Source organism: Bufo bufo, chromosome 1 (assembly GCF_905171765.1).
Source record: "Bufo bufo chromosome 1, aBufBuf1.1, whole genome shotgun sequence".
Taxonomy (NCBI): Eukaryota; Metazoa; Chordata; class Amphibia; order Anura; family Bufonidae; genus Bufo; species Bufo bufo.
In genome coordinates, this window is record NC_053389.1 from 609,668,003 (window position 1) to 609,681,201 (window position 13,199).

A 13,199-nucleotide genomic window follows, 5' to 3' on the forward strand; every position below is an offset into this window, starting at 1 on the left:
TATTGGGTATCGCCGCGTCCGTATCGACCGCCTCTATAAAAAATATCACATGACCTAACCCCTCAGATGAACACCGTAAAAAATTTAAAATAAAAACTGTGCTAAATAAACCATTTTTTGTCACCTTACATCACAAAAAGTGTAATAGCAAGCGATCAAAAAGTCACACGCACCCCAAAATAGTGCCAATAAAACCGTCATCTGATCCCGCAAAAATCATACCCTACCCAAGGTAATCGCCCAAAAACGGAAAAAATTATGGCTCTCAGACTATGGAAACACTAAAACATGATTATTTTTTTTTTGCTTCAAAAATGAAATCCTTGTGTAAAACTTACATAAATAATAAAAAAAAAAGTATACATATTAGGTATCGCCGCATCCGTGACAACCTGATCTATAAAAATACCACATGATCTAACCTGTCAGATGAATGTTGTAAATAACAAAAAATAAAAACGGTGCCAAAACAGCTATTTCTTGTTATCTTGCCTCACTAAAAGTGTAATATAGAGCAACCAAAAATCATATGTACCCTAAACTAGTACCAACAATACTGCCACCCTATCCCGTAGTTTCTAAAATGAGGCAATTTTTGGGGAGTTTCTACTCTAGGGGTGCATCAGGGGGGCTTCAAATGGGACATGGTGTCCAAAAAAACAGTCCAGCAAAATCTGCCTTTCAAAAACCGTATGGCATTCCTTTCCTTCTACGTCCTGCCGTGTGCCCGTACAGTAGTTTACGAGCACATATGGGGTGTTTCTGTAAACTACAGAATCGGGGCCATAAATATTGAGTTTGGTTTGGCTGTTAACCCTTGCTTTGTAACTGGAAAAAAATTATTAAAATGGAAAATCTGCCAAAAAAGTTAAATTTTGAAATTGTATCTCTATTTTCCATAAATTCTTGTGGAACACCTAAAGGGTTAACAAAGTTTGTAAAATCAGTTTTGAATACCTTGAGGGGTGTAGTTTATAGAATGGGGTCATTTTTGGGTGGTTTCTATTATATAAGCCTCGCAAAGTGACTTCAGACCTGAACTGGTCCCTAAAAATTGTGTTTTTGAAAGTTTCTGAAAAATTTCAAGATTTGCTTCTAAACTTCTAAGCCTTCTAACATCCCCAAAAAATAAAATATCATTCCCAAAATGATCCAAACATGAAGTAGACATATGGGAAATGTAAAGTAATAACTATTTTTGTAGGTATTACTATGTATTATAGAAGTAGAGAAATTGAAACTTGGAAATTTGCAAATTTTTCAAAATTTTTGGTAAATTTGGTATTTTTTTATGCAAAAAAAATTTACTTTTTTGACCTAATTTGTCATGAAGTACAATATGTGACGAAAAAACTATCTCAGAACGGCCTGGGTAAGTAAAAGTGTTTTAAAGTTATCAGCACTTAGTGACACTGGTCAGATTTGCAAAAAATGGCCAAGTCCTTAACCCTTTGAGGACCATAAGATTACAGTCATCAATATCAAATAATTCTATTTTTTTCCATTTAAGAATGTATTTGAACAATAAATAAATCCATTTCCACACTTGTGTCATTTTTGGGGGAGGAGTTATGACACGGGACAAATGTGAATATTTAGGTTACTTTTAGGCTCCATTCACACGTCCGCAATTTCGTTCTGCATTTTGCGGAACGGAATTGCGGACCCATTCATTCCTATGGGGCAGCACGATGTGCTGCCCGGACACGAAACTGCGGATCCGCACTTCCGGGTCCGCACTTCCGTTCAGCAAAAAAATAGAACATGTCCTATTCTTGTCCGCAATTGCGGACAAGAACAGGCATATTCTATTAGTGCCGGCAATGTGCGGTCCGCAAAATGCGGAATGCACATTGCCGCTTTCCGTGTTTTGCGGATACGCGGCTCCGTGTATCCGCAAAACACGTTGCGGACGTGTGAATGGAGCCTTAGGGTCCTTTCACACGTCCGTTGTTTCTTTCCTGATCTGTTCCGTTTTTTGCGGAACAGATCTGGACCTATTCATTTTCAATGGGTCCTGAAAAAAAATCGGACAGCTCAATGTCAGATTTTTTTTTCAGGACCCATTGAAAATGAATGGGTCCAGATCTGGTCCAGATCTGTTCCGCAAAAAACGGAACAGATCAGGAAAGAAACAACGGACGTGTGAATGGACCCTTAATGGAAGGCCAAAAGAAGCTTCATTTTTTTTTTTTAAGGCAAACTGAAGCTCGTACACTTCAGTTGCTGTAACTAAGCCATTTCATGAAATACCTGGCAAAAAGCTAGAACCATTTGTTGATAAGAACTTATATTTTGACTCAAACAAAAAAAAAAAAAAAGTATTTTAAGTTCTTAATCAGACGATACAGGCAATTAAAAAAATGGGACAAATACGTCCCTTGGTCCTCAAAGGGTTAAAGGGAACCTGTCACCAGGATTTAGTGCATAGAGCTGGGGACATGGGCTGCTAGATGGCCACTAGCACATCTGCAGTACCCAGGTCCCATAGCTCTCTGCGCTTCTATTGTGTTAAAAAACCGTTTTGATCAATATGCAAATGAACCTGATATGTGTCCTGTATCCGGAGATGAGTCCAGCGGAAAGGAGCCCAGCACCGCCCCGCGTCCTCCGAATCTTCTCCTTGCTGGCTGACGTCACAGAGCTGGAGCGCCGAAATCTCGCGATGCGCGAGCTAGCGCATGCGCAGTGTCGGCATCATGTTCATTCCCTGTGCTGGCATCAGCACAGGGAACGAACTACGCATGCGCTAGCTCGCGCATCGCGAGATTTCGGCGCTCCAGCTCTGTGACGTCAGCCAGCAAAGAGGAGATTCGGAGGACACGGGGCGGTGCTGGGCTCCTTTCCGCTGGACTCATCTCCGGATACAGGACACATATCAGGTTCATTTGCATATTGATCAAAACGTTTTTTTTAACACAATAAAAGCGCAGAGAGCTATGGGGACTGGGTATTGCAGATGTGCTAGCGGCCATCTAGCAGCCCATGTCCCCAGCTCTATGCACAAAATCCTGGTGACAGGTTTCCTTTAAGGTGAAATAGGGCTGAGTCCTTAAGGGGTTAAGTGGCCGACATCGGAGTTAACACTGATGCTGATCATTACAACGGGAGCCCAGCTTCAGTGAGTGCCCCCCAAACAGTGACGGCCAGTATCCCTTCAACAGTGACACCAGATTGTCCCCAAACAGTGACAGCCAGAAAGTCCCCATCCCAACAGTGACACCAGAGTGCTCCCCTCTCCGACGTTTCTCACCGGCTCCTATCAGGCAAGATGTTACTGGGGCCCTGCTTTGCAACTGATACAGGGGCCACATCCTTCTGTTTTGGCCACTATCCCACTCACAGCCAGGACTCCAAACCCAGTGACTACCTGGGCTACCTCCTTCTCTTGCTAGGAGACCAGGCCGCTTCTGTCACTGAGGAAAGATGGACAAGATTACAGACCAGGAGAACTGTCAGGAGCCCACTTTCAGTCAGTGCCAGGCTACTGCAGTAATATAGAGCGCCACTCAGCCTGTGAGTTCTTTTCAGTTCCTGCTGACCATGCCATGATTAATGGTGCAGATGGCAGGGACTGACCAGAATGCACATGATGCGCTGATACTGCCCTCCAGACCAGAGAAAGTCTCATCCATAGTAATGTGCATGAGGCTTATATATATACACTCACCTAAAGAATTATTAGGAACACCATACTAATACGGTGTTGGACCCCCTTTTGCCTTCAGAACTGCCTTAATTCTACGTGGCATTGATTCAACAAGGTGCTGATAGCATTCTTTAGAAATGTTGGCCCATATTGATAGGATAGCATCTTGCAGTTGATGGAGATTTGAGGGATGCACATCCAGGGCACGAAGCTCCCGTTCCACCACATCCCAAAGATGCTCTATTGGGTTGAGATCTGGTGACTGTGGGGGCCATTTTAGTACAGTGAACTCATTGTCATGTTCAAGAAACCAATTTGAAATGATTGGAGCTTTGTGACATGGTGCATTATCCTGCTGGAAGTAGCCATCAGAGGATGGATACATGTTCTCATTCTGTTTATGCCAAATACGGACTCTACCATTTGAATGTCTCAACAGAAATCGAGACTCATCAGACCAGGCAACATTTTTCCAGTCTTCAACAGTCCAATTTTGGTGAGCTCGTGCAAATTGTAGCCTCTTTTTCCTATTTGTAGTGGAGATGAGTGGTACCCGGTGGGGTCTTCTGCTGTTGTAGCCATCCGCCTCAAGGTTGTGCATGTTGTGGCTTCACAAATGCTTTGCTGCATACCTCGGTTGTAACGAGTGGTTATTTCAGTCAACGTTGCTCTTCTATCAGCTTGAATCAGTCGGCCCATTCTCCTCTGACCTCTAGCATCCACAAGGCATTTTTGCCCACAGGACTGCCGCATACTGGAGGTTTTTCCCTTTTCACACCATTCTTTGTAAACCCTAGAAATGGTTGTGCGTGAAAATCCCAGTAACTGAGCAGATTGTGAAATACTCAGAACGGCCCGTCTGGCACCAACAACCATGCCACGCTCAAAATTGCTTAAATCACCTTTCTTTCCCATTCTGACATTCAGTTTGGAGTTCAGGAGATTGTCTTGACCAGGACCACCCCCCTAAATGCATTGAAGCAACTGCCATGTGATTGGTTGACTAGATAATTGCATTAATGAGAAATAGAACAGGTGTTCCTAATAATTCTTTAGGTGAGTGTATATATGTGTGGATATATTAATATTATGTATGTCCGGTCCATAAATATTGGGACATCGACACAATTCTAAAAATTTTGGCTCTATACACCACCACAATGGATTTGAAATAAAGCATCTTGTTGATTTCAACTGCAGACTGACAGCTTTAATTTGAGGGTATTTACATCCAAATCAGGTAAACGGTGTAGGAATTACAACAGTTTGCATATGTGCCTCCCACTTGTTAAGGGACCAAAAGTAATGGGACAGAATAATAATCATAAATCAAACTTTTTCACTTTTTAATTCTTGGTTGCAAATCCTTGTCAGTAAATTACAGCCTGAAGTCTGGAACGCATAGACATCACCAGACGCTGGGTTTCATCCCTGGTGATGCTCTGCCAGGCCTCTACTGCAACTGTCTTCAGTTCCTGCTTGTTCTTGGGGCATTTTCCCTTCAGTTTTGTCTTCAGCAAGTGAAATGCATGCTCAATCTGATTCAGGTCAGGTGATTGACTTGGCCATTGCATAACATTCCACTTATTTCCCTTAAAAAAACTCTTTGGTTGCTTTTGCAGTATGCTTTGGGTCATTGTCCATCTGCACTGCGAAGCGCCGTCCAATGAGTTCTGAAGCATTTGGCTGAATATGAGCAGATATTGCCCGAAACACTTCAGAATTCATCCTGCTGCTTTTGTTAGCAGTCACATCAATAAATACAAGAGAACCAGTTCCATTGGCAGCCATACATGCCCACGCCATGACACTACCACCACCATGCTTCACTGATGAGGTGGTATGCTTAGGATCATGAGCAGTTCCTTTCCTTCTCTATACTCTTCTCTTCTCATCACTCTGGTACAAGTTGATCTTGGTCTCATCTGTCCATAGGATGTTCTTCCAGAACTGTAAAGGCTTTTTTAGATGTCGTTTGGCAAACTCTAATCTGGCCTTCCTGTTTTTAAAGCTCACTAATGGTTTACATCTTGTGGTGAACCCTCTGTATTCACTATGGTGAAGTCTTCTCTTGATTGTTGACTTTGACACACATACACCTACCTCCTGGAGAGTGTTCCTGATCTGCCCAACTGTTGTGAAGGGTGTTTTCTTCACCAGGGAAATAATTCTTGGGTCATCCACCACAGTTGTTTTCCATGGTCTTCCGGGTCTTTTGGTGTTGCTGAGCTCACCAGTGTGTTCCTTCTTGTTAGGCCTCATGCACACGACCGTTCTGTTTTTTCCAGTCCGCAAACCGCGGATCCGCAAAAAACGGAAGCCGCCCGTGTTGCCTTCCGCAATTTACGGAACGGGCGCCCGGCAATATAAATGCCTATTTTTGTCCGCAAAGCGCGGACAAGAATAGGACATGTTATATTTTTTTAGCGGGGCTGCGGAACGGAGCCATGGATGCGGACAGCACACGGAGTGCTGTCCGCATCTTTTGCGGCCCCATTGAAGTGAATGGGTCCACATCCGAGGCGCCAAAACGGCGGCTTGGATGCGGACCCAAACAACGGTCGTGTGCATGAGGCCTTAAGAATGTTCCAGACAGTTGTTTTGGCCACGCCTAATGTTTTTGCTATCTCTCTGATGCGTTTGTTTTTTCAGCCTAATGATGGCTTGCTTGACTGATAGTGACAGCTCTTTGGATCCCATCTTGAGAGTTGACAGCAACAGATTCCAAATGCAAATAGCACACTTGAAATGAACTCTGGACCTTTTATCTGCTCATTGTAATTGGGATAATGAGGGAATAACACACACCTGGCCATTTAACAGCTGAGAAGCCAATTGTCCCATTACTTTTGGTTCCTTAACAAGTGGGAGGCACATATGGCAACTGTTGTAATTCCTACACTGTTCACCTGATTTGGATGTAAATACCCTCCAATTAAGGCCTTTTTCACACGGGCGTCATGTTTTTTGCCCGGATAAGATGTGGGTGTGTTGCGGGAAAATGCACGATTTTTCCACATTGTAATGCGTTTTGCACGCGCGTGAGAAAAATTGCCATGTTTGGTACCAAGACCCGAACCCGGACTTCTTCACAGAAGTTCGGGTTTGGGTTAGGTGTTGTGTAGATTGCTATTATTTTCCCTTATAACATAGTTATAAGGGAAAATAATAGCATTCTTAATACAGAATGCTTAGTACAATAAGGCTGGAGGGGATAAAAAAGAAAGAAAAATTAACTCACCTTAATCCACTTGATCGCGCAGCCGGCATCTCTTCTGTCTTCTTGTTTGCTGTGCACAGGTATAGGACCTTTGATGACGTCACTGTGCTAATCACATGATCCAATCACATGGTTCATCACCATGGTGAGGGACCATGTGATTGGATCATGTGATGTGACGTCACCACAGGTCCTTAGCCGGCAGCTCAACATTACAGAAGAAGACAGAGATCCGCAACTACGCGATCAAGTGGACTCGGTGAGTTAATTATTATTATTAATATATATATAAAAAAAATTTAACCCTTCCATCACTATTGTAGTATGCATTCTGTATTCAGAATGCTATTATTTTCCCTTTTATAACATGTTATAAGGGAAAATAATACAGATTGGGTCCCCAGCCTGATCGTCACCTAGCAACCATGCGTGAAAATCGCACCGCATCCACACTTGCTTGCGGATGCTTGTGATTTTCACGCGGCCCCATTCTTTTCTATGGGGCCTGCGTTGCGTGAAAAATATATATATATATATATATATAGAGCTTGCTGCAATTTTCACGCAACGCACAAGTGATGCGTGAAAATCACCGCTCATGTGCACAGCCCCATAGAAATGAATGGGTCCGGATTCAGTGCGGGTGCAATGCGTTCACCTCACGCATTGCATCCGCGCGGAAATCTCGCCCGTGTGAAAGGGGCCTAAAGCTGACAGTCTGCAGTTAAAGCACATCGTAAATAGGTATCCACATAAATTTTATAGGCTTAAAAATAAACACACTACTCATAAAAACAATTAAAAATATACCGCAAATAGTCAAATGCACTGAAAATCTGAGATTGATTAGTGCTAATGCGTCCCTGGGAGGGGCTATTTTTCAATAGCACTAGCACCCTTGGAATGGCTGTATGGCCGTAGCTGTTAAATGCTAACTCCAAGCATCATAGTCCTGAGACTGTTATGGTTGTAAGTTCCACATTAATTGAGGAGTTGTTAGTATATCCACATTGCAGCACTACTTAGATTTGTAATTTTGCAGGGTACTTTACCGCTCCTATGATCGGTCCGCTTGTACACCAAGGTTTCCAAGTGTAATGCTCTGTTGTGAGCTGCAAGGACCTTTAGGCAAAGTCTATATATGAAGTTCCCCACGCTCCTGGATATGTAGTAGCGGTGCTGCTTGATATCACCGCTCTGACCTTCCAAGACCTGTGTGGTGTCCCATGTGGTTTGCTGGACAGGTCAGGTGAGCTGTAATTCCAGGCGGGGTTTTCAAATCTCTTTGGTGCAGATAGTTTAAAGCTTTCAATCCAAGTGTAGATACACGATTGTAGATAATTCTTCTTAGCAGTCCCTCACTGTCGTACCAAACGCGTTTCGGGGTGAAGAGACCCCTTCCACTGAGGACCTTTGCACCAGAAATACGCCTAATTTTGGCGTTTTTCTGTTTAAATGATCACATTTGTCCCCCTCAAAATAATTTGTGCTAAGCCAATAGTGTCCCATCAATGGTAATAATTCTCCTCCAGAGGGCCGTTAGTAGTAATAGTGCTCCTACAGTGCCCCCAATAGTAATAATTGTGACAATGCCCCCAGTAGTGCCCATACTAGTAATTTTCCCCATAGTCCCCCCATTAGTAATAATGCCTCCGTAAGTAGTAATTCCTGCTTATAGTGCCTCCAGTAGCAATAATTCCTCCACAGAATTAGTAAAGCCCCCTTAAAGTGTCCTAGTAGACAAAATGCCCCTAATAGTACCCCCAGTAGTATTACTGCCCCCAGTAGGCTTCAGGTCTGCTGTACGTGGTATATGAGAGTCAGCGTCGGGGCAGGGCACTTGCCTTGTATTTAACTGTATCATTGTCCTGGGGCCGGCAGTACAGCTGAATACTGAGAGGCCCTAGCAACCAGCAATGTACCCCCTTACCCTGCGTCCTGTGCCTCTTGGGGTACGCATACCAGTGCTGTATAGTATGTGCCCTCTTACCACCCACCAACAGGAGATAAAGATGCCATTCACTGCAGGGACTGTTTCAGAATCATAGATCCCCCTGGGATATTCTCTATAAATATCACATGGATTCTATTAGTTTTAAATACTAGATAGGAAGGCCCCTTACTGCTCTGCAGCAGTCCTTCCAGTTCTTACAGGTCTTGAAAGACTCTGTTGTAGAGCAGATTAATGTATAAGGAGGTTAAAATAATTGTTCTCTGGCAGCCCACACTCCGCACAATGACACACTGTTCCTTTGTTGCAGGCTTTCCTGCAGCTTTCTGTGTCGCAGCTAGAGTCCTTATAAGCATAGAAAACCTAGCAGCTAGCATATGTAGGGGGAAGTATCTGAAATGGTCTTAAACACAAACTCCCTTTGTTGCCCATAGCAACCAATCGGCACATCTTTTATTTCTTATAATGCTCTTGAAAAATGAAAGGGCTTGTCCGAGCTTTAATACTGATGACCTGTCTTCAGGATAGGTCATCCATATCAGATCGGTGGGGACCCGAATCCTGCCCCGCCACCAAACCGCTGTTTGAGGAGGCCGCAGCTTTCTGGTGAGTGCCCGGGCGTCCTCACAGATTACCAAACACAGCGCTGCCGCTGTCCATTCAAATGAATAGCACTAAGCTGCGCCTGGGCCTTGTGACTTGCGAACGTGATGTTAGTGGCCTTGGAAGACGCCGCAGCGCTCCCCAGAGCAGCACAGTCTCTTCAAACAGCTGATAGGTGCAGCTGATAGGTGCGGCTGCTAGGAATTGGACCCCTGATGACCTAGGGGTCAATCCCTATAAATTTGCGCTGTAATTGGTTGCTGTGGCAATCATTTAAACAGTGTTCATGTATCTGCTCCATAGTATTTTGGGAAGTACATTTTATTGGGGTATATGGATCTGGCACCAGTCACAGTATCATGTATTTGCTATTATTATGTCTATTTAAGGCTAAATGCACACGATCAGGATTGCGCGCGGAAAATCCGCACTGTAGGTCATGTACATTTTATTCTATGAGAATTTGAAATTCTCAGTGCACACGATGCGGACTTTTTCCGCGCGGAATTTGACCTGCAGTGCGGATTTTTAAATTTGCAGCATGTAAATTTATTTTATTTTTCCTGACCGGATTTTCTTCATTCACTTACTAAAAACCGCACCAAAGCCGCACGCAAATCCTCATGCAAATCTGCACCAATTGATGCGGATTGACCGCACAGATTTGCCTGCGAACACCTGCGGATTTCAGTGCGGATGCTCCGCACATGAATCCTGAACGTGTGCATGTACCCTAAAGGGGTTATCCAACATTACATCACCCATGATAGTGTTCATACTTATCTGTTCCCCGCTGCTTGGTTTGGTCTCCATCTGCCTGGTGCGCTGATATCCACATCCTGTTGACGTGGGGACACGTGACCGCTGCAGCCAATCTCTGGCCACACCAGTGACCTGCCACTCTTGTGTCACATGACCATTTGTCATAAGGTAAGTATGTCCAGCCACTCTGTGAGGTCTGACGTAATGTTGGATAACCCCATTTACATACAATGGTGGGAGTGAGAGTCCTATATAACCTTTATTGATGATATGTTACTAGAATTGCTGTGTTTAGAAGCACGTTTTGATGGATTAGATGGAGTCTTAGGCCACCTGCACATGTTACAGATTACACCTGTTATTTCTGCGCAGATTCCTGTGCGGAAAAAAGCAGCATAATGCAGTACCAGCAAAATGTATGACATTAGACAAATCTCATGTACACTTAACTTTTTTTGTTCCAAGAGGATTTTGTAATCCACGACATGTCAATTTAAAAATTATTATTTTTTTTTTTTACACCACGCACAGAAGTGAGTTTCTGAAGTTTTTTGCGACCTTTTAAAAGTCACAGCGATAAACCTGGAGTGAAAGTAATTACTATAGCTAATCACTCCTACTTTCCCACCCAGTTTGCAAAACTGGAGTGAGTGATGTAAAATTGCATCGGTCATCAATATCAGATCAGCGGGGGTCCCACTCTCGCAACCCTGAATCAGCTGTTGGAAGGGGTTGTGGTGCCCGTGCAAGCGCTGCTTCGTCTTCAAAGTTTACTTGCACGTCATCTTCTTTGTAGCGGAGGCATAGTGTAGTTTCAAGTGAAGGGGGTGAGCAGTTGTAATTGCACTGCACCGCCGCTACAAAGGAAATGGCATGTAAGTAATTATGGAGGAGGAAGCAGCGCTTGCACAAGCACTTTAGCCTTAGTAAATCTGTCCCATGGCTTTTACTGTCTTAAGCCTAATTCACACATTCGTGTCCATGCTCAAATCCGTGAGAAGGTGGTCAGTGATCCTCCGTGAAGGATCCATGTTGGGTCCATGCGCCGTCCTTTTTTCACTGACACTGAACAGCTGAAAAATAATTTTTAAAGCATCTCTTCCTAATGATCCGTGAAACACGGATGCAACATGGATGGCATGTGTGTTGCATCCGTGGTTTTCACAGACCCATAGACTATAATGGACGTGATGGATCCGTGAACACGGGCAAAATAGAGCATGCATCCGTGCTAAAAACACTGACCCATGGACCGTGCTAAAACACTGATGTGTGAATACACACATTAAAAGGAATGGGGTCGTGTGCTGTCCGTGGAGAACACGTACAGAACACGTCTGTTAAACACTGACGTGTGAATGAGGCTTTAGCATTGTGAATCTCCTGTGCAAGAGACTGCATGATGGAATCAGCACAGATACTGCTGCGATTGGGACAAGAATTTGGGTGCAAAATATCACATATTGGGACACTCCTCTTTCCTGTGAAGAAACCTCCCCTTTTATGAAGCCACTTCCTCTTACCAGATGCAAATCATTTCTCTAAACCTAGATGTGCCAAATTGTGTTACATTTTGGTGTCATTTACGACAAAATCCTAGATGCACATTAGTAAATGTGGGCCCATATGTCAGGAAAAGTGGCCAGACTTGCCAAGCGAGTGGGGACACTGGAACCATTGCGTGTCCCTGCACACAGGAGCCCAGCCATACACACGTCTCCAGAGCACTATAGATACCTTTCAGCCCTGCCATCTGCACCTCTCCACATCAGTCTGTTAGCCTCAGCCCCGTGTCCCCTAACGATTCATGGGGCTGACTCTTAAATTGATGAAACACGTTGGGACACAGTTTCTTGACCGGGTGATCCCTTGAAGGCGAACACTAGGGCATCCGGTTGTTGTCTCTTGAAGCCCTCTACAGCTAAACATAATAGAGCATTCTAGGGCCTTTTGAATAGTGAAAGGTTCTGGACGGGGCCGTCCCTTTCGGGGCGATGACTCTGTATTAGGAGGTCATTAGGGAATACTAGTCCAAGTAGGGCAATTCAGGGACAGTATTAGTCTTTACATCAAGACTCGTGATGTGACAGAAAGTACCTTCGAGCGTAGAAATCCTACAGTCCGCACCGAATCAGTCCTACATCCAAGTGACAAAATAAGTAAGTGAGACCTACTTTTTTATTTTTTTTATTTTTTTAACCTGTCTAAAGTAAGATCCACTCTACGGTAGTTAGTTGTGGTTATTTGTCCTGTTAGTGGAACCTGGGTCCTGTAGTCGGCTCTTTGGCACCACATTGGGCTTCGGTTGAGGTATTTTTGTTTGTCTATTAAGGGGCCCACACTCTAGTTGTACTTATTAAAAGTTAAGTTTTAATATACGTAACTGCCCCTTCCCTTTTAATTTTAGTTTTCAGAAAAAGTGGCACAGTGGCTTTTTAAAGCGCATCTGTCACCATGATCACCCTATTAAACTGTGCCGACTGCCCGGTAGCATTGATCATGCTGACTGAATTGAGCTGTTTCTTGCTACAATCGATATTACTGATGCAGGAAAAAGCTTTACTTTTAGTTAGTAAATGAAGTGCTTGGGGGACCAAGGGGCTGACCTAGCCCCTCGGAGCACCACTTTACCTCTGCCTATCCCTGTTGCCATTCCTCATCCCTGTTAGATTGACAGGGCCAGTTATCCTTGCTACTCCAATGCCATGCTTTGAAATCTTGCCTGTGTTCTGGCAGCTGTGCCATCGGTGCATGGGCAGTGAAGATGAGGGACTACCATTAGACGCCTTCACTGCGCCAGCGCATTAACTAGGAATAAGGATTTCTCTGCATCAGTAATACCGACTGCAGTGAAAAAGGCCTCATTTTAGTCGCCATGATCAACCCTACCAGACACTGCCTGAATGACCGCCTGCTGTCTTTTGACGGCAGGTGATGCAGGCCCCCAATTTCCAACAATGTCTTTTGGCGCTAAGAACCAGCTGTTACTGGAGGAGGGTGGTGTAGATGCAGTG

General features: G+C 44.1%; 1 protein-coding gene across 6 annotated transcripts in view; it reads left to right on the forward strand.

Moving 5' to 3' along the window:
* HERC1 (HECT and RLD domain containing E3 ubiquitin protein ligase family member 1) overlaps positions 1-13,199 on the forward strand; it is a 186,126-nt gene that overhangs the window by 18,848 nt on the left and 154,079 nt on the right. The gene's annotated exons all lie outside the window — the stretch shown is intronic.